The 23228-nt window shown below is 33.4% G+C and overlaps 1 protein-coding gene across 1 annotated transcript in view; it reads right to left on the reverse strand.

Moving 5' to 3' along the window:
* LOC122795624 (baculoviral IAP repeat-containing protein 1-like) overlaps positions 1 to 23228 on the reverse strand; it is a 799118-nt gene that overhangs the window by 639586 nt on the left and 136304 nt on the right. The window contains exon 3 of the mRNA XM_044063892.1: positions 2921 to 3002. The gene's annotated coding sequence lies outside the window, so the exon portion shown is untranslated. The remainder of the gene's footprint in view (positions 1 to 2920; positions 3003 to 23228) is intronic.

The following is a 23228-nucleotide window of genomic DNA, read 5'->3' on the forward strand; positions in this document are numbered from 1 at the left end:
GTAAACAGAAGCACTCCAGGGGTTATACCTTTATTCACAGGATATTACACCTTTATTTATACTGGTACGACACTTTCTAAGGCTCTTATATTTATTTGTTATGACAGTATATGCAGGAATAATTACTAACCTGCCTTGTGACTCAACCTTTGTAACCTAGCATCATGGGCTTGCTGGTTTGCAGCCTGCTCATCTGCATCTGTCAGAGGAATACAGTGATATTTATCCATACCTATCCATAGTATACACAAGCTAGGCAGTTATTAACTACTTAGTAGAATGAGTACTTAGTACTGGGGGCATTAGGCATCTGTCAGGATTCCTGGATCCACTGTTCCAGTACAATCCCCCTCCACCGCTTCAGGTCAGCAGTCCTGCTCACCAGTCCGAGGGATACTTGTGGCACTGGTGAGGTCACAGGTGAGACTGTCCCAGTCCTCCATTTATACTGCGATCCCTGGTACTGGCCCTGCAGTAGTCTCCACTCATGGTGTTTTACCAGGAGCCATACCATGATTTTTGACTCCTGGATGCCCCAGCGCTGCACTCTAAATTGAGTGCCTTCACCCACTCCAGCCATTCTGCCTGCAGTAGGAAGCTACAACCAGTTAGGGGAAGTATTCCCACTTGTGGGGTTTAAATATGGCCAATTTCCCACACTTTTCCGTGACTTACCAGTTTTAAATAGGCTAAGTTATGGGCACACCTGCTTACCTAAGGTTGGCAGTGCTTAAAGAGGTATACCAATAGACAGATTGAATTGTCTGCCCTACACATTGCTTTCACTTACTAAGCTAAGCTGTGCAGCGGTTAGCATTGCTTAATAGTTAATTAGCATTATATTTGCTTTTTGTAAGTGATTTATTATTCATTACAGGTTATATATGTGTCTGGTATCCATGATTCATGTGTACATACACTGTATGGGGTCCTGGGGACTTCTACACTTTATTACAATAACACCTTACATTTGTGCTTACGGCAGTACTCCACTTCACATATTTATGTGATATAGCTGGATATACAACATAAGGCTGCTTAGAAAGTCCTTTCACATGTTCAGCTTGATTTCCTATGGAGAGGTTTGTTTATTAAAACCTCAATGTTATGTACTGTTGTGTTGGCTTACTGGTTAAGTACTGTGACTGAAGAGTACAGGGTCCTGGGTTCACAACCTGCAAAGCCTGGTTATTTATTCCTGCCCAAAATGGTGACTGATGCATACTGAGTGATCAAGGCACTTTTGAGCACTTGTAAGCAGGTTTTGCGTGGCTTTGTGCGAGGGTAAGCAATGCTAACCTCTGGTTACATATGCTTACAGAGAGTTAGCTTCAATCTTGCTTCACCTGTGTGCGCATTGCTTACCCCCTTGCAAACGGTCTTAAACGTGCTTAAGAGTGCTTACTACCGTTTACTACCACTTACTAGTGCTACATTTTAGATAGTAATAGCGTAATGGTTCTTCGGGAGGTGGGAAATTTGAAGAAATGTATAGGGTTATCGTTCATTACACAGCTTACCTTCTATTTGTATCTGTGATACTGTATGGGTCACATGATTATCTGTGAACTTTGCAACATTATGACACTGACTCCTCACATCTACATTAAATGCAGTATTGCAGTTCAGAAATATATGTTATTTATTAGGTTATGCAATAAAAATATTTATCATAACAAGTGATTTGGAAGGGAAAATGGGATGTACTGCAGTGGGACTCAAACTGGGAATGAATGCTTGCAAGGCGAATGGTCTACCCACTACACTATTGCTGTACTGCTTCATTTGCATATATTTTGCTTTTTATCCTCTTTCTGCTATTTAACCTGTATTAACCATAGCTAAGCGATGGGCAAACCCGTGCACCTATGGTTAAACTTTGTCCGTTTTATTACAAAACAAACCTTTTTATTTTTGTTCTTCAGTATTGCTTTTATACATGTGGGGGGATGTCGCTGGGGATATACATACATCTATGAGCAGTCTCGCTCATTGTTTACTATCATTCTGCAGTCCTTCATTGCAGGGGCATGTATATTGTGAGAGCTCTGCTCTCAGACACGCCCCCTGCACTCGTCCACACTGCATGTAGGATTAGGAGCTCAGGCAGCATGCCTTCATTAATATGCATGGTGTGCTGCCATCAGGTTTCTAAACATCCTATTCCATGCAAGACTACCTTAGTCATGCAGGGAAGGATAGCGAATCTGGGGGATAATTACAAAAATTAAAATATTGATTTAAAATTGTTAATTTAAAAAACCCTAACAAACTAGGTTATTTGAAGACTTATAGAAATTACTTGTATTTTTATAAAACAAACATTAATAATCACAGTTTTGCAAGGATGATCTTACAACAAACATAACGCTCTAGGCTGCATTGCTCTATGGAAAACAAAGCTAGTAGACAACACCACCCCCATGAAAAGGTCACAACATAAATATACTATAATACAATATAATATAATATAATATAATATAATATAATATAATATAATATAATATAATACATATGACTTAACCAATAAAACACTTTCTAAACATAAAACCATTCAGGTTAAGCAGTATTGGAAAATATCAGACCTTCCAGAAGAAATGAGGCCCCTTTCCGGTAGTGTTGGGCCACAAAGCACTTCAGGATGGTCTGGTATTTCACAATACCACCCACTTTGTTTGGTATTATTACTAGTTGCATAACATCTTTCACTTGAAAATTGAACGTTTTTGAAGAAAAAGATTTTGTATTACTATGCCAGTTGTTTAGCTTTATGCTTGAACAGACATGCCTACAGCAGGATTTATATTAGGCAAACTCTGGTGTTAATCATCTTTAGATTCTTCATGCAGTTTGCACAAAAATTTCAAAGTTGCATCAACACCTGTTGAACTAAGCTTTGTTACTGTATCTAAAAGGTTACCTGTTTTTTTGGTGACAGGGAACTAGTGCTTGGTGTTTCAAAACATGTTTCTTGTGATCTTCTGGTAGAGGAGCACCTGCAACTAAGATAAAGCAGCTTTTAGAACAAGGTAAATATATTCTTATAAAGAGAAAGCTTCTCAGCATTTCAAATACATTTTGTCATATGATTTATCAAAGCATGACATGAATAATCTTCCCCTCCTGTACACTGTGTCCATTTCCTAAAACAGATGCTCACTTCTAGCCTCTGACTTACCCATCAACATATACGCATATTGTGTGGCTTCCAGCACTCATCCTAAAGCCTCATACCTTAAGTTAGATTTGTGTGAATCCTTAGAGGACATACTTAACAACTTTTTGCTTTAAACTTCAAATAAATTATTCAATGTTTGCTTAAGTTCGTACCCTCCAACTTCGGCCCAGGTTTGTCATTGGATTATACCAGAATGCCGTATTATTAAAAAAAAGAACATTTATGGGGTGCATTGAGTTCATGCATATTTACTCTCCACAAATGCAAAGCACTTAAATGTATACAAAAACAGCATAATCTAGTATAGCTGAGCACAGTAAATGCATGAGAAAATCTTATCCTGTGCGGATACCAAACTCAAAGCATAAATGTAGATACATGCCAGCAGTGTTGCTGCTAGCTATTCTGGCATCCAGTGCTGTCCACTGCTCTGGTTCTCTTACCCTATTTACTCTCCTCAGGTCAGAGACAAAAAGAAAAAAGTCTATTCCTGATCTGGTGCTTCTTATATAAGGAACATGTCAGGCCTGTTGAAATACCAAGGAAAGCACCTTGAAAAAAAATACATGAATCTTCTTTGCGTATATATCCTACCAACTTTAAAAAGAGGGATGTGAAGTGCATACAGCTCATCTCACACGAGTCCATGGGCTCAGCGTGTGAAGTACGAGTACAAAGCTTTTAAGCACTACCACCATCAACAAGGCAAAGAAATCTAGGCAAAAAGTTTAGTTTGTTAATAATTGAATTGTACAGCAGCAAGAAATTTTGTAAGAGTTTAGAGAAAACTGAACTTACTTGCACTACCATGATTTACTCCTCAAACTGAAGAAGGTGCCATTATTGGGCAGATTGCGGGTACTGCAAAGAGCACTTCTGGCTAACATCAAAGATCGAAGCAATACTAATTTCACAAACTTTAATCATACTTTGACTTAGGAATGGGATCCATTCCTGTCATGGTATTAGAAACCCAAAACACTTTGAGAAATTAAAAAGGATTGAAAAAAACTGTAATACAATGCTAAACAATGTATTTGTATGAACAAGTCTAGGTACCAGCCCTACATAACATGATGGCAGTCTTTCATACATCAATGAGCTATTAAGTACTGGCAAAAAATGCCTCTATTGTACTAAGGGAAATCAGGATCTGCCGATTGTGCCCCCTAACATTTTAACCACCCTAGCTATGCCACTGCATGCCAACGTATCCAGGGATGTTTTATGCTGCCTCTGCAATATATTGTATAGTATTGCATTAGTGCTTTCTCCAATGGTATAACTACCCATGTTGTTTGAAATAGAGTTTTAAGTTACAGTGTTCTGCAAATACTGTGTTTACATCTGTACATTTTCCTGATACATTTTGACACATTTAGTTTTTCGTGTGCCTGGCAGTGCATTTCAAACTAATCCTATTCATCTCCTGGCTAGACAAAAATTCCATTCCATCCATATAGCTAATTAGGCTCTCTTACCTTATCTAAGCACACTACATTGATGTGTTATATCTACAACCTGTATCTCCATCATTCTTTCTCCCTAAACCACTTATTTTTCTCTCCTGCTTCCTTATCATTTCTTACTCTTCTCCTCACAACCTCCTCCATTATTTTAATTATACCCTCCTATTCCCCTTCAACATTTCCTGTCTCACTATCTTGCTTTGTCCATCCCCCCTACTTTCATACCCCTTATACTAGGTTCCTTCTGTACTACCCTCTACCAAGTAACATACCCTAGACCTGCACCTTACAGTCACTCTTCATGACAATAACCATACATCTTTTTTACTCAACCTGACCCCACCTTCCTCTCACTCAGCTTATCTACTAATCATCTGTTTCAACCTCTGCTATATGCAATGCATGATCTCATCATTTTCTGTGCTGGGTTCTCTATTTCCCTGATGTTGCCACTCAAACATGTCTCCTCACCTTGCTCTTCATGCACACTGCCGTATAACTATCACTTCCACCAATACTTTACTTAAATACCCTTTTCCTCAAACCCCACTTTTTAAAAGCATACCCTCATAAAAGACTTTCTCTTTTCTTTCCATTAATTTTGTATTGGAACCATTGTTGTACTTGTGTATTCCATTTTATTCCTGGCTTTCAAAAATATGTATCTACTGATGTGTACTGTTGTTTTTTCTAAAACTCTGTTTATGTTTTACTATGTGTTCTATTTCTAATTAGTCTAGTAAACTACTTAAAGTCATAGTAATGTTTCTTATCTGCTTTTTGTACCTTTTTGTACACTTATGGCAATTGGAGCTTTTCTCCTCAAACCGCCACTAAAAAGGGGAGTGTGTCTAGACAGAAAATCTTGATAAACAAATGCTAATAGATATATTAGATAGACAGCTATATTAGATACTGTAAGATAGACAGATAGATTAGATACTGCCGATAGATAGATAGATAGATAGATAGATAGATAGATAGATAGATAGATAGACAGACAGATAGATAGACAGACAGACAGACAGATAGATAGATAGATAGATAGATAGATAGATAGATAGATAGATAGATAGATAGATAGATAGATAGATAGATAGAAAATCCAGTGTCATGCTCATTTGTGGTACAGCTATGAAGGCCAGAGCTGGTTCCAACTTAACATTAAGCTAGCATGCTTCAGTATGAAACTGAGAAGATGCCAAAAATGCCTTATCTAACATGAACACTGCAAGCTAATTATGAAGCAATAGTACAGCTGTGCACACAAACAGGATGTTTATATGGATTTCAGCACTAAGGTTCCATCAAAACCTAGTACTGAAAGGCACCCAGGGGTATACCTCAGAGATGGTTTTCAGCCTTGTCTGAATGTACTATGATTCTCTGATAATGCCCAGAGAAGACAGATCCCATTTCCTATAATTTCACCATGCACAAGCAGAGGGTGATCTAGTTCCATTTTCTGGATTTTCCATTGATATTCTGCTTTCCATCCTCACACATAGTTTGCATAGCTCAGGGTCACAAGCAGTAGAGTCTGTCTTGGCATGCAGTGAGACAAAGGAGGAACTAGCCAGAACAGGGTTACAGCCCATTTCAAGTAGAATTCATGCTGTCACACAGGCAATACACACACACACACACACACACACACACACACACACACACACACACACACACACACACACACACACACACACACATGCACACCATATCTGTTAACTATACAGATTTTTGCAGAATGTCCAGATTTTGGCCTCATAATTTTGGTCCGTTTTTCATAAAATTATGTTTTTATGGCAAATTAGTTAGAAACTAGTGACATTTGATTTTCAGACTTCATATCCTTCAGAAAATTCATGCTAATGCAAAACCTGTTATTTTATCAACTTTCTAAGTTTGTAAGTGCAATATTTAAAAATTGTCCCTATTTTTGTGCCTTTGTCCCACTTTTATTTATGGCATTGTCCAGATTTCTTGTTCTAAGAGGTCGAAAGGTATGATGCACACACACACACACACACACACACACACACACACACACACACACACACACACACACACACACACACACACACACACACACACCGGGGGTGTGTGGCCAAGATGCACTTAGAGTAACAGCACTTCTCTTCAGCTCTGTCTATTCCAATTTTCTCTGATAGGATTTTTAAAATATATCTATCAGAAATCTGGATTTTTTTTTATAAAAGGATAATTTATACCTTATACAAGGATAGTATAAAAAATCTTTTTGATTATTTTATTTTGTCTTGTCAAAAAACATCAGAGATATTCTGAACTACTCCAGTCAACAAGATGAGCTTCAACAAGTCTTCTCACCAGGATAAAACTTTCAAAAATTAATTACAATCTTTGTTACTTAACATTCAAGAACTAACTAGTAAAATAGATAAAATGGACCTGGAATTGGATAGTTTTAAGGAGAACTGTACTAAACAAATGAGCATTATACATGAAGATTTAAAACAACAGAAAGAACAGATTTCAGGTATGGAAACAGCCATAAATTATATGGATTCTAGGCTCCAGGAAGGTGATCATAATATTGAATTCCTTTTAAAGCAAAGTACTCACTTTTTGTCTAAAACAGATGATCTAGAAAACAGGTCACGTCGTAATAATTTCAGAATATTTGGCTTGCCAGAAAAAATAGGAGATAGTATGGAAAGGTTCTTGTCTACATGGATACCTGAAATACTAGAATTACCTGAGGCTCTTTCATATGATATTGAAAGAGTACACAGATCTTTGGTTTCATCAAAAAATAAAAAAGCAATTCTGCAAGATCTGTGATTGTAAAATTCCTTTCCTCACATGACAAGGAAATTGTCTTAAAGACCGCATGGGCAAAATATCCAATTAAAATAAAAGATAATTTAGTTTGCTTTGGTAATGACTGTTCTCCTGTGGTAATTGCAAAAAGAAAAGTTTTCCTACCTTTGATAAGAGAACTTAAAAAAAATCAAATAAAATCTCACCTGTTGTTTCCTGCAAGGCTTAAAATATTTTACCATGATACATCTAAATTATTTGAAGATCTGGACAGTGCTCTTATTTTTGTTAAATCTAACAAACTTTTAGACAAAATAGAAGAAATGGATTGGGCCAATGCTAACTTGAAGAGATTAGCCAAAAATTAAACTTGGAAAACCCATGAGCTCAAGAAGAAGCTAAGAAAATAAAAAAAAAAAAACTGCTCTTATATGCTTCTATTCACAATGGAAATCCCGTTTTTTCTAAACATACTAATGACCCATAAGGTCGGGGAAATTGATAACTGGAACAACAGGTAAGATTTTACCACTGTTTATTATACTTTTTAATGATAGTATTTACTGTTTTTATTTTGATGCTTATTATGCAAATATTTAGTTGTTTCTTATTTTTGATAGGTATGGGTTACTGTTTAAAATGAGTTATTATTGTAGTCTATGTGTTGCCATTTGTATTGAAGTACAATTATATCTAGAGGTTGCTACTTTGTTTGGATAAATATCTTCTTTAATAACATGTCTCAATGATTTGGTGCTTATATTTAGCTTAGTATTGTATTGATAGAGACAGTTTATATTGTCTTCAGAAGTTTCTATAGACATGATTTTAGTGTATATATAAAGTTATTTTTGCATATGCTTTCTCTTATTGGCATCCAGAGATATTTATAACATACATTGTGTAGTTTGTAGTGCCCAGAGCTAATATAAAACGTGATATGTGGATAAAGACGATGTCCGGACTAAATTTGTGTTATGGGGTTACTGTTGGTAATATCCGGGAATGTGGAGGGCTCAGAAGTTGCTGTTGGAAATGTACAGAGTTGTTTGGTCATATGGGGTTGACGTTGCTGCTGCTGTTGTTTCCTTCTCCTTTTTCAATGTTTGCTTTTTCTTTTTTTATTTAATTCTGGCTGATATGTGTCTTTTGTTGGTGTGTTGTGGTGTTACTCTGTTCTCTGTGGTTGAAATTGGGGTGTTTTGTGTTTCACAGTGTTGGCATCTGGTTAGAGAGGCAGTTTGGAATGGTTTGTGAGCTACACAGTGGCTTCTGTGATTGCTGTACATTCAGAAACCGTTGTTTCACCACCTGCGAATGAATTCAGTGGCACGAGTTGCTTTAAAGTTAAAGTGTCTCCTACTCATTTTGTCCCGCTGAAAATTTGAAAGTCTACAGTTATTCAGCTTCAGATTGATACCTACTTCATGATCAGTCTCTTAATATGGACATTCTCCCTTGAGTTACATCTAGATTGTTACCATGGAAACCATAAATCCCTATACTGGAAATAAAGTGTCAGAAGCTTCAGAACACTTGAATGCTTTAAAGGGAAGAAAAAAGAGAAAAAAGCAATTGAGATTAGACATTGTTGCTATTAATGGGTGATGTGATATATTTACTTATATGCAAATAAACTGTGTTTAATAATTATAACCTGTAATTAATTTATTGGTTACTTGTGTATTATCATACCACATTTGGAAGACCTGCCTAAGTGGCTTGCTTTTTGACTTTTCTTTGGTGAAGAGCTATTATCAGCCTGTTTTAGATACTGATATCAGTTATTAAAGTCAGTAATTCTTAAGAAAATTGATGTTACTTCATACTGAAGTGATAATAGAAAAAAGACTGGTGAGACACAGCTATGTAGTTATCTTCTTTAATAAAAAGACAAAATATCCAAAATCGTAAGCGCTTTCGGGTTCTACAACCCTTCATCAGACAATAGTAATAACAAAAAATTTTCAATTTAAAATCATAGCCAACCAATCAGCAGTTAGTACATAACCCGCCTTTTTTGTAAGGCAGGTTTTAAAGGTACCATCTCATTTAAACCTGGATACCTGTGTGATGAAAGTGTTATAATTCACTTGGATTCTAGTGTCTCTGTAAGTAACTTAATATCTCCACCTCTGATACCTAACCTTACATTGATGACAGCCTTAAACAAAAAAGTATGTGTAGGATTACCCTCTACATGTCTATATAGAGCATTATGCTCATCCTTATTCCTGATGGATGATAGATGTTGTAATATCCAGACCTTTAACATATTAGTGGTCATACCCACATAATAGGCCGAGCATTGCAAGCACTCGGCTAAATATACCACATGAGTAGTTCTACAAGTGGCTCTGGCTTTAAACTGGAAAACCTGCCCATTCAGTGGATGCACGAAAGTGGGAATCTTGTTTATACTGGCGCAGGCCTTACAGTTGCCACATGGTACCATTCCTGCTTTGACCAATAAAGGTCTCTGACCAGAAATATTTTTCTCTCTACATAGCAGGTCCTTCAAATTGGTATTGCGCCTATAGCCAAAATTGGGTCTGGAGCCAACCAAATCACATAACCTGGCATCACTCCTCAAAATATTCCAGGTTTTCCAGTTTAAAGCCAGAGCCACTTGTAGAACTACTCATGTGGTATATTTAGCTGAGTGCTTGCAATGCTCGGCCTATTATGTGGGTATGACCACTAATATGTTAAAGGTCAGGATATTACAACATCTATCATCCATCAGGAATAAGGATGAGCATAATGCTCTATACAGACATGTAGAGGGTAATCCTACACATACTTTTTTGTTTAAGGCTGTCATCAATGTAAGGTTAGGTATCAGAGGTGGAGATATTAAGTTACTTACAGAGACACTAGAATCCAAGTGGATTATAACACTTTCATCACACAGGTATCCAGGTTTAAATGAGATGGTACCTTTAAAACCTGCCTTACAAAAAAGGCGGGTTATGTACTAACTGCTGATTGGTTGGCTATGATTTTAAATTGAAAATTTTTTGTTATTACTATTGTCTGATGAAGGGTTGTAGAACCCGAAAGCGCTTACGATTTTGGATATTTTGTCTTTTTATTAAAGAAGATAACTACATAGCTGTGTCTCGCCAGTCTTTTTTCTATTGTCTCAGTTTTTGTTTGGATTGGTGAAACTTTGGCTTAAGCACGGAACATTGTGTTTTTTGGCTTTCATACTGAAGTGCATAGGGTTGTGATTTAATATTTGGGCCGAATAAGTGGTACTTTTCCATTGGACTCCTATGCTTCGTGTTGGTCTACTTTTTGCAACTTGTGCATAATATGACTTTACTTCTCAACTCAAAAAATAGGATTAAGGTTCAGAGCTAAAATGTGACACAAAACTATAAATAATTTGGCTATACATATATTGAAACCACTCAGCTTTGGGTACAGTTGCAGATTCCAAAATTGGAGGAGAGTTATTTACATATTTATATGTAACCAAAGAAGTGGGAACACAGGAGAGTGTAAGGCAATTTAAATGCATTAGAATTTTGTAAACTCTATAGCTCTAAAGGAGTTTACTTTATAATCTTGGGGAGAGTAGCTCTGCTGTGTCACATATTTATAAAAAAAATATATATAGAATACTTAAATTGGAAGGGGTGGGTTGGCGGCAGGGGTCTGGCCAGGGTTTTCGGAGTTGTTCTCCCTTTTTCAGAATGCTGCTGATCACCGTAGGTGACTCAGCCATGCCTGTTTTTTTTGCAATCCATGTGGTATGTGTGGAGGTAGAGGTGCAGCACAGATGTATGTATATTGAAAGGCATTTGGATGCATTTCTTGCTTGGGCATTTGAGGACATTTGTAGCGCTTCATATGTGCGGGCCATAGCTCTATAGAATAACTGTACATGGGGAAAGTACTTTACTTCACAGACTGTGTGATAGCCTTAAATGTGATGGAGGTGGGCCTGGACAGCACACCAACTTTTGTTTTCCTTTTCTGATCAATGGAGGGGCTGTGGAGTCCATGTGCAGGATGTCTTTTTGTACTGGCACAGTTCTGTTTTGAGGAATGTGCTCCCCTGCTTCCCAGGTTGGTGTTTTCCATCCTAATGGACTTTACTGTTGAAGAATAGTGGCGAGTGTCTTAGCGGCTCTACAGTTTAATGGATTGCCACATTCTGTTCTCCTTTATGCAACATTCTAAATTGCTTACCCACGGTATGTCTCTAATCATTTTGATGGGGTTTCATGGGTTTCTTGACTGACTCACAGGAAAGACTAGATAATAGTATGCTTCAAACTGTTTGTGGTGCTTTTCAGCTGGAAAAGTCCAGATGCTTTTTTCAGTTTTTGTGCTGCCTCTTAGTTTTGACTCCCTGCCATCTGGCAGACATTTCGTTGCTTACACAGACGGAGCTGCTAAGTGGTGGGGGTTTAATGGAGGGGTACCAAAAATATATAGTATCATTCAGACTTCTTTACATAGGTTGGTGGTAGTTCTTACTTTGAAAATGTCACAAATAATGTTACAGTCTGATCATCTGAAAAATATATGTGCCGTAATTCTCATGGTCCCAGAAAAATATCAGTTTAATGACACACTCTTGCCTAGATAGTTTCAGTATTTTTTTGTTGACAAATGAATGGATTTGAAATGAGATGCTTCTGAAGTAGGAATTGTGGGTGCGATGATATGTAAGTGCCAATTATTGTGACTGGTTTGCATACATAATTGTCTGTTTATTTTAATAAGCAGAAAAATAATACTCTCTCACAGCAACTTAATAGGTTTGATAACATTACTAGGGTTTGGATGAGCATAGTTAAATGGAATGATAATGATTACTAAATAAAACAAAGAAAAGAATAAGCACATTGAATTGATGGTTTGAAATGGTATAAGCAACACTGTCAATAAAATATTTACGTTATAGATGAAAACTAATTTATTCCTTATATTTTGAGCAATCAATTAGAAATAATTTTATTAACATCTCACTTATTATTACAAAATCTTTATTAATACATAAATAAAATTACAGTAAATACATTTGTTTAAGTTATTACAAATGAGAATAATCCATGCATTCACTAGTATATAATTAATTATAAATTCTTCTTTTATTTCTTTAGAATATCATATTAAGAAAATATGAGAGTTTTAGAATATTAATTTACTTGTTTTTATGATTTAGTTATATATAATGTATCAATTCCTTACTTATATATGAAAATATATTTATAAATTGCTTTACTATTTTATTTGCAATCATATCAACTATATGTTATGGTTATTTGTCTTCAATATATTGATTCATAGTGAGACTAATAGAACTTAAATTCACTTCTAGGATATTCAATGTCATTTTTTCATGGATAAATAGTAACTACATAATAGAATAATGAAGATTGATATATGTATACATTTTTTTTAACTTAGTTTTCTTCACTTAAAGGTTATTGAAACAGAAGGATTAATTAATTTTAATAGGAAGTAATTAATACTACTATACTAAAAAGCGATTCTCTTTAAATACTGTATCATATTTGCCTTTTGCATAATGTTTTGCTATTAATTTAAAATTATTAGATATTTTGATTTTCTATAAAAGTTAAGACTGATTTACCATGATTGGGAAATTTTTTCTTATACAGATGCTGATCAGAGGTTGTTACTTGACCAGGGGTTACTCTGAGTAATTATATGTCACTTGGATTAGGAGTATTATACTCCAGGAAGGTTATGGGGGGGTTTGATGTTACTAGTTTATGTTATAAAAGTTCGTTACAGTTTTTTTTGACATTCTTCACAACACAAAGTAATACTATAGTAATGCACTCATATTTTTCATATCTATTACTATGTAATCAATCTAAACTTTTTCTTTGTATTCCTTTAATATTTAACTATTTGATATGTTTTTGGTCAAAATACACTCTTTTCACAAATTTTACTTCTTATGACTTCATTAAAGAGCATTTCTATTAATGTTAATGGATTAAATAACTCAAATAAGATGGAAAGTTTATTCAAATATCTTAAATTACACAAATCTCAATTAATTTTCTTACAAGAAACTCATTTGAAATCAGAAGATATGTTTAGACTAGATACTAAATCTTATTCAACATTAATTAGTTCAGAACATCTTCAGAAGTAAAGAGGGGTAGCAATCATGTGGAATAATACTTTACCTTGCCCAAAGATTACCAGCACATATAAAGATAATAAAGGAATGTTTTTTCTTGTCACGGTTGAATTTAATAAGAAAATGTATACTTTAGTGAATTTATATTGGATACTAGGAATAGGTATCAATACAGTAAAACAACATCTGGATCTCATAGTACAACATTCCAAGGGGTCCTTAATAATAGCAGGGGATTTTAATTGCATTTTGGATAATAAACAATCCACATCTTTAAATAAAAAAAGAATTACAGCTTCAGCCAAATCATTAAAAGATTTTCTAGAATCATATCATCTGAAAGATATTCATTCATTTGTAGATTCTGATTCTTTAAACTGTACTTTTTTCTCTCATAAACATAACACCAATTCAAAAATAGATAGAGTCTTATTTTCTAATGACTTATTTGGCTGTCTGGTCAACACCAAGGTTATTTCTTGCCCAATATCAGACCAGAATTCAATGATATTTGATATTTCAGTTAATTCAAATTACAATACACAGATAAGAAAAATGCCTGCTTATATCACAAAACTGAAAGATTTTGAAGAATTCTTAACTTTGGAGACACAACATTTTATATAACTAAATAATAATAATAACACCTCATAAATTGTTGTGTGGGATGCCCTAAAAGCTTTTTTATATGGGAGAATTATTAACTGGTATCATATAAAAAGGAAAGGTTGGGATAAACAGCTATTAGAGATTCTACTTAAATTAGATTCATTGAAACATAATGAAGAGTAAGATCTAAATAATAAAGATAAGAAAATTGAAATAAATTCTTTGAATAATAAATATATTGAAATCCTAAACCATAAAAACATGATTATATTAGAGAAATATAATTTTTTAAAATTTTCCACAAATCCCAAATCATTAAATTTATTAGCTAACAAAACTAAAAGATTAAATAAAATGAATCATATAAATGAAAAATTTTCCCCTAGAAAGAAAAAGATGGTTTCAGACATACAAAACATTCTAGCTGAATTCAATGAATGTTTTAATAATATTAATCAACAATCAAAAATAATAGATTCTAATCAAGAAATTAAAAAAATATTAATAGATTTACTAAAAAAAGACTAACAAATGAACAAGCTAATTTTATAATTAAACCTATTTCTTTTAAAGGCATTCAAACCCAGATAAAAATTTTAAAATTAAATAAAGCCCCAGGAAAAGATGGAATCATTCCAGAAATATATAAAATGTTACCAACTGATGCTATAAAATTACTTCATAAAGTATATAATTTATCCTAAAACAATAAGTTAATCCCCCCTCTTGGAAGTATAATTTTATCTCTCCTATTCTTAAACCTAACAAAGATCCAGTTAAGTGTTCATCCTATAGACCTATTTCTTTGTTAAATATTGATTATAAAATGCTTATGTCAGTAGTTACAGATAGACTCTCTTTGTTGCCTCTATTTTATTATGTCAGACTTGTACTATTGTTATTATTCACACCATATTCCAGTCGCTATACTCATATGCTATGGCTAGATCCCCGTTGGGTGTCTCTATCCTATTTGGGCAGTTCATGCCGCTACTTTTTATGTGTACAACCACTATGGTGTTAAAGGGTGTTTTGCATTCCGCCAGATCCTCTGATGCTCTATTATATATGTATATACACTTGTATTAACATCAAGTAGTTGATCTATACGATATCATCAGTTGGGTTTTGTTGTTAGTATTTCTGGCTTTAGGCAATGCTGCTGGTCAGATGGTTATGTTGAAGGTGAGTCCTTCTTTGTTTAGTCTGACAGTTGTTGTTGGTTATAGGATGCTTTTCACTGTCGGACCAGTTTTCGTTGTCTTGACTGTCGTCACATGGTTCTCTCCGTGCATACAGGATGCTACAACGGTTTTATTTTTATCGTTGTCGTTATCGGTGAGTTTTATTATTTATTTTTTGTGTAAGCCAACATTGTCATGTAAGTTTAGGATTTCTTGCATTAGCAGGTTTTTTGGATGTTTCATCACTGAGATGGCGATATTAAGTTGTTTTTATTAACCGGCATGTTTTGCACTACTCAATAATGATATTACATTGCCGTTTCTTGACAATATTCACTGCATGGGTACTTTTGCTAGGCAGAGTTTGACAACACCACTTGCCCTCACAGATACAACAATATGCTTATCTGGTGTTTTTGATGCATTAGCTTTGGTTATTAGCTTTATGGTAAGGGGCTCACGATGAGCTCTGTTTAGCGACTCTACCTTTAGGGTTACTACATATCTTATTTTAATAATGTATTTTATTAATGTATTTGTGGTTCTTTTGCTCATGTTTTGTAAATATTTTGACCTGTGGATCATAGTATGCACTTGATCACTGACATTTGTTGCTTTGTTTTATAAGCAACTCTGATCTTTTAGCAGGCGTGCACTGTCAGCTTTGCGCCTGAAGTTGCTGTTTTTCGGTGTGACAGCATAATTGTTTTAAGGCGCTTCGGCGCATTTTATGCTAACTGTTTTTATTCACGCTTTTTCATATGTTTATTATCCTTTTTTTGTCTTTGTTTATCATTTTTGAATCTGTTAATGATACCTCTTTAAACTAGCTCAGCATGAATGCTATAATTATTCAATCAGTGTTCTGATTAGCCAGTTTTGAGCGCCAAGAGTTTTTGTATAAATGGCTGCTCAATTTCATGTTTTATTACACCTGAAGAAGCATAGTGTTACTATGTGAAAGCGCTTGTGTGTTCCAGTTCTTTATTAAAGAAGTTTTCTACAATTGTGGATTCTTCTGTGTGGTGTATCCAGTGGATTTGGTGTGTTCCTTAATTGAAATTACAATACACAGATAAAAAAATGCCTGCTTATATCACAAAACTGAAAGATTTTGAAGAATTCTTAACTTTGGCAACATAACATTTTACAGAACTAAATAATAATAATAACACCTCAGAAATTGTTGTGTGGGATGCCCTAAAAGCTTTTTTATATGGGAGAATTATTAACTGGTATCATATAAAAAGGAAAAGTTGGGATAAACAGTTATTAGAGATTCTACTTAAATTAAATTCATTGAAACATAATGAAGAGTAAGATCTAAATAATAAAGATAAGAAAAATGAAATAAATTCTTTGAATAATAAATATATTGAAATCCTAAACCATAAAAACATGATTATATTAGAGAAATATAATTTTTAAAATTTTCCACAAATCCCAAATCATTAAATTTATTAGCTAACAAAACTAAAAGATTAAATAAAATGAATCATATAAATGAAAAATTTTCCCCTAGAAAGAAAAAGATGGTTTCAGACATACAAAACATTCTAGCTGAATTCAATGAATGTTTTAATAATATTAATCAACAATCAAAAATAATAGATTCTAATCAAGAAATTAAAAAAATATTAATAGATTTACTAAAAAAAGACTAACAAATGAACAAGCTAATTTTATAATTAAACCTATTTCTTTTAAAGGCATTCAAACCCAGATAAAAATTTTAAAATTAAATAAAGCCCAAGGAAAAGATGGAATCATTCCAGAAATATATAAAATTTTACCAACTGATGCTATAAAATTACTTCATAAAGTATATAATTTATCCCAAAACAATAAGTTGGAAGTATAATTTTATCTCTCCTATTCTTAAACCTAACAAAGATCCAGTTAAGTGTTCATCCTATAGACCTATTTCTTTGCTAAATATTGATTATAAAATGCTTATGTCAGTAGTTACAGATAGACTAAAAAAATTTATCAATCTTAGTTGAAGATGACCAAACGGGATTCATAATTAATAGAAATGCTTATGATAACATTAAAAGAACATTAACTCTAATAGACTCAGTCAAATATATAAATAATAATCTAGCACTAATTAGTTTAGATATAAATTGTGCATTTGATTCTGTTAATTGGAACTATTTGTTTATATTATTGGAAGGATTTAACTTTTCAAAGAGCTTTATAAACTAAATCACTCAATTATACCAGGATAGCCAATCATATATTAAAATAGGTACTAATATTCCCCCCAAAAATCCTTATTATTAAAGGAACAAAGCAGGGTTGCCTCTTATCTCCCTTATTATTTACCCTTACTATGGAACCATGGGCCAATTTGATAAGAGATAATGAAAATATTCAAGGATTTAAATTAAATTCCAATAAATCTTCCAAAATACAAATGTTCACAGATGCCATTCTTATTACCCTTGGTGATAATGATTCATCTATTCATGCTCTCTTTAGTAATATTGAACTTTTTCAAAGGAAATATGGTTTATTATTCAATGATGATAAAACTCAAATCTTATTAATTGGTCATAAAAAATTTGAAATACAAGCCACTTATAGTAAATATCTGGCAAAATCTGATGAACTACTTTATTTAGGTATTATAATTACAAAAAACATAAATTATATCATTAAAATAAACTATAATAAGAGTTTATTGGCAATAGAAAATCTATTTAAAAATGGAATAAAATTAATTTCTCCATGGATGAAAAACTTTTAATAATAAAGATGAATTTATTACCTAAAATGTTATACATTATACAATCCATCTCATTATCTCCTCCTAATCAGAGTATTAAAAAATGTAATTCCTTGATACACAAATTTTTATGGTCTCCGATTAAACCCAGGATAGCTCTATCTAGTCATATGAAAAACTGGGAAAATGGTGGTATAACAATGCCTAATTTGGAAATCTATTCTGTTTCCTCAATGGCCAAAACTGTTTACCAACTTATAGATAATACTTATATGGCAAATTGGAAAAATACCCTAGAAATCTTAATTAGTAATTCTATAAATAACACAAACTTCAGAAGTTAACTATACTAAGTAACTCCTTTATTTGGGTTCTAAAAGATATTTCTTATCTTGCTCCTCTCAAAAATTTAACTCCAATTATATAATTCTTCTTCTGAAATCCTTTAGAAATTATATTTATAAATTCAATATTTATAAAGAGTGGGTATATATTCTTTTTCCTATAGCTTTCACACAAGGTGTCATCTTTTCATCTGATTATGATAAAATGCTTTCTTTATAACAGAAAAAAACTAATATTTTGTTTTCAATTGATGACTAAGAATAATCTGAAAACTATAAACATATTAAAAAATCAATATAAATACGATTCTTTCTCTTGGTTAGATTTACAGGAAGTTAGGAAATATGTTCTAAACAAAATGGGTTCTATGTCTTTAACAACAAAAAATACAATACCTAAATTATTTCAATTTATGATAATAGCTTTACAACATAATTCTACATCTAAAAATATTTTATCTCATTTATATAAAGCAATCAAATTTGATTTAGATGACCCTTCAGAAAGGTATGGAACTATTGTACTTTAATTAATAATTATCTCCCTACTGACTCTGACAAAATAAATATTTACAGTCAGCAAGTGTAACCACTTCATCACTTAATTGGAAAATTTTTACATGGAGGTATTTGCATAGGTCTTTTATTACCCCATTTTCTTTAAATAAATTTAGTAAAAAAGATACCAATTGTTGTAGATGTAACAAAGTTGTTAATACAGACTTGGCACACATGATGTTTGATTGTATAGAATTAAATAAATTTTGGACAGATGTTAATTCCTTTTTACAAGCTATTTTTGCAAATAATTTTTATCTTTCTAAATCACTAGTTATATTTAACACACATGTTCCTAATTGTATCAAATAATCTAATAATCCTCTGATTTGGTCAATTCTATCCATTGCCAGAAAAATCATTACAAAAAATTAGAAGTCTCATACTTCACCCTCAATAATTGAATTCAAAAATTTACTCATTGAAGTCTGTAACTTAGAAATTTTGACTAATACTGCAAGATCTTCTAGGAATACTAATTCATCTAATATGTGGAAAAAGTATCTGATTTATTGAACAAGTAATGCAAATCCTTTTATAATCTTCTTATTTTAATGCACTTGTTTATTAATATTTGATTATTGGGGAGAATGTCATTGTATATAGTTTAAAATCTTTGTTTAATTTTCTCATTTTATTATGTCACTCATTTTGAAAAATGTACATATCTCTGTAGTTTGAGTTTATTTGACAATATTTATCTCAATAAAGTTGTTTAAAAAAAACACACACACACACCTAGGGCGAGTTTAATATCAGCAGTGTGTGTCAATGGAAAGTCCAGCAAAACCCTCATGTAACTCTCTAGAGACTATCCAAATTCACAAAGAGCATATCAGTCATGAATTGAGCTAGGAAACTAAGCACTGTAAACTGGAAGTTACTCACTGTGAAACAATTTCATCCTGGGTGAGTCTAAATCTGAGAAGTATATCATTCTATTTATACTAACACATCTTTTATCTTAATAGTTTACAAAGCCCCAGGTGTGGAGTTATTAAATAAAAAGAATAGCTAATGGAAGCTTAGATGTCAGGCATACAAATATCACCCCTAGCCCTGTTGTAATCTCTGGACATCCAGATCCCTTGCAAAAAGTGGCAACAACACTTGATTAGACATTAGGGGGCTCAGTGATACTCAACTATTGGTGGTCACTTTTTTCAGATTAGCTCAAAATCATTAGAAGCCTTCTGTTGTTCATAAACTAACATAAATCACATGAGATGTGCAAGGCTGTTTGTCTACTTCTCCTTCTGTCTATATTTTGATGTTTGTAGATTCCAAAGAAGGGAAATATTACTTAAAATGTCAGAAAAAAACTAAGTCAAGAATGGCACTGTACCATGTATTTCCAGAGGTACTAGAGCAATAATTACCAGAAAGCCTTCCAGAGACATTTGAGAAACTGATTTTAGACATCCACTATCCTTGTTTATAAATTCAACAATGATAAGTTACATAATTTTACATGAGATTATTTATAAAAGTAAACAGATTAGGTTTAAGAAGGTGCTGAAGACTTTACAGGCATTGTTGATGATATAAAGTGTCTGGTGGCACTAAAGAGAAACATAACTGAGATTATTGTGTAGTTATGAGAAGAGCTCAGAACTGAGCACCCATTTGAATCCTGAGAAATGCATTACTGATGCAAGTTCATTCAATTTCTTTGGGCAATTCTTTTGCAACTTAATGAATAAAGCCAACTTGTGAGAATGTCAAAGCCATTAAAGAAATGGAAGAACTGGGCACAGCTAGAAACAAAGCTGAATTATAGACTCATCCTGGCATGATCAACTATCTAGAAAGGATTTCACAAGTACTAGCAGAAGGAAATACACCAATGAGTGAATTGTTAAAGCAGAGAGGTGAGTTTTTTTGGGATTGTGTTCATGATGTACAGATCTAACAAATCAAAAGGCTGATCACTAGAATGTTATTTAGAGTTCATATGTTCTACTCTGGCCTGCTCATACTTTTCTATCAAGAAGGTAGACTAAAAACACGTGCTTAGAGGCCACTAACTATCATCTGGAAAAACTATGCAGAAAAAGAAAAATGAAGTTTTACAATCATTTTCTTTGTAATTTTTTTCTTGCCAGCATGTGTATGGTAGTAAACTTGTAGTGAAATGTGATCACAACCCGTCTGAAGCTATTTTGCCCAAGTGCTAGCTCTGGCATGGATATGTTTATTTATTTGCCATGTAAAGTGCCGCTTTTCAATGTGAGCCAAGGAGAAAAACAACAAAATTAAACAATATACAACATATTATATATGTGCTCACTGTAACAGACATTTAGCAAAGTAATATTTGATTTTGTAAATACTAATATAATGAAATGTGCTACAAAACATTTAAAAAGTCATGGTAGTAGTATATAGTCATGACAGGAAATAGAAACGTTAAGTAGTATTAAATAATATGTGCAAAACAATAGTTTTACAACATTATTGTGAAGATGTAGACCATAGAGGTGAAGGAAGGGATGCTGAAGAAGGGTGGTCAAACACAGACATTTATGTGCTTGGTAAATTATCTAACTTTTAGCTGACTAAGCCTAAGGTAGTTGGGGAACTCAATCCAGTTAGGTTGTTTGAGTGCAATACAGTGATGGGCTTTGTTAGGTAGCATAGCTACAAATTTGGCTTTTTTTACTGTAGCAAAGTTCAGTTTTTATAATTGTGAAGCCTGTAGGTTGTGAAGTTAGGGGAAACATACTTTAGGGATGGCAATAGGTAGTTAACTATACTGGTTAAGTGGGCATGATCTGTTATACAGGATTTGGCTCTGTAAAGGAGGCCTCATTTTTGATGAAGTTTTAATGGCTTGTTGGAAATGGCCATCACATTTCAAATGTTGTGTATTATAACTCACAGTAATTTTGCATTGGGAATGTGATAATGAAAGCAGTTTTGTCACCTGAGCTAGGCTTAGAAATTAATAAAAATAGTTGAGTTTTTTTTTTTTTTTGCATTAAGTAGCAGCTGAGATTGCTGTACCCATGCCTCCAATGAGGAGAAAGATATCTTGTAACTCAATGTAGTTCTAATATTAAGGGGGGAAATCAAATGAGGAATTAATTGTTTCCATTTTGCATTAGGGGAACATTTTGTAAGACTGTGATTAGATTGTGTACAAATAAATGAAATACTATGGGTCCTATACTGAAGAGCTTTGAAACACTTATTTCAAGGGATAGCAAATTAAAGTAGTTATTTTTCCATCTAGCACATTGCCATCTATTGTTACAGTAGGTGTTAAACCATGAAATGGTGGATGCAAAAGTGCCCAGTTGTGTCAGTGTGTGTAGGAGTTTAAGATGAAAGACAGTGCTGAATGCTTTATAAAGGTCCAAAAGGATTATAGAGAGTGCTTCTTTCCTCATTCCTGTTATTATATGTGGTGTTAAGGAATAATAGTAATGTTGTTTCTGTACTGTGGCCTGAACTGTGGCTGTGCTGAGTCGGGGAAAGTAGATTATTGATTGAAGATATCCCAATAACTGTGAGTGGGCACACTTTTCATGGACCTTAGATAGTGGGACAAGTATGACATGTGGGTTATAGACTGATAATTCAGTAGATTTGCCTCCCTTATGTATAGGTAGGATACTTTTTTTTTTTTTTTTTACCATACGAGTGGGACATAAGATTCCAAAAATGATCTGTTTATTAGTATGGATACTGGATAGACCAGTGTAATAGCTGCTGTTTTAATGTATCTTTAGGGATGGTGGTAGCCAATTGCAATGGAGAGGATGGGGTGTGTAGAGAAAGGTTTTGCATAAGTTAAATGGTTGCGTGTATGAAGCGTGTATTAAACTGCAGATGATATATATGTCTTTTAATATGTTAGAGGAGCTACTTACAAAGTTTTGTCTAAGTGAAGGTGGTTGTTAATTGCTGTCCAAAAATGCTTAAGATGTTGAGTTTATGTAGTGGTTCTTCTTGTCTAATTGTGTTAAAAGTCTAGTTTGGTTGTTTGTAAATGATGATGTTTTTCAGTTTCACAACTGTTTATTTGAAATTTTCTTATAGTGGAAGTTAATTAAACTACAGACTGTCAGAAGTCAAGAAAAGTCACTTACACTAATTTGTAAATGTTGATGAACGTTAAGAAATCAGACTCTCAGATTAGGAAGCAATATTGAACTAAACACTGAAGACTAAAAAACAGAGATAAAGTTACACTATCAGGTGGCATTTTGCTAAAG

Source organism: Protopterus annectens, chromosome 2.part2, assembly GCF_019279795.1.
Source record: "Protopterus annectens isolate FY-2018-M chromosome 2.part2, PAN1.0, whole genome shotgun sequence".
NCBI lineage: Eukaryota > Metazoa > Chordata > Ceratodontiformes > Protopteridae > Protopterus > Protopterus annectens.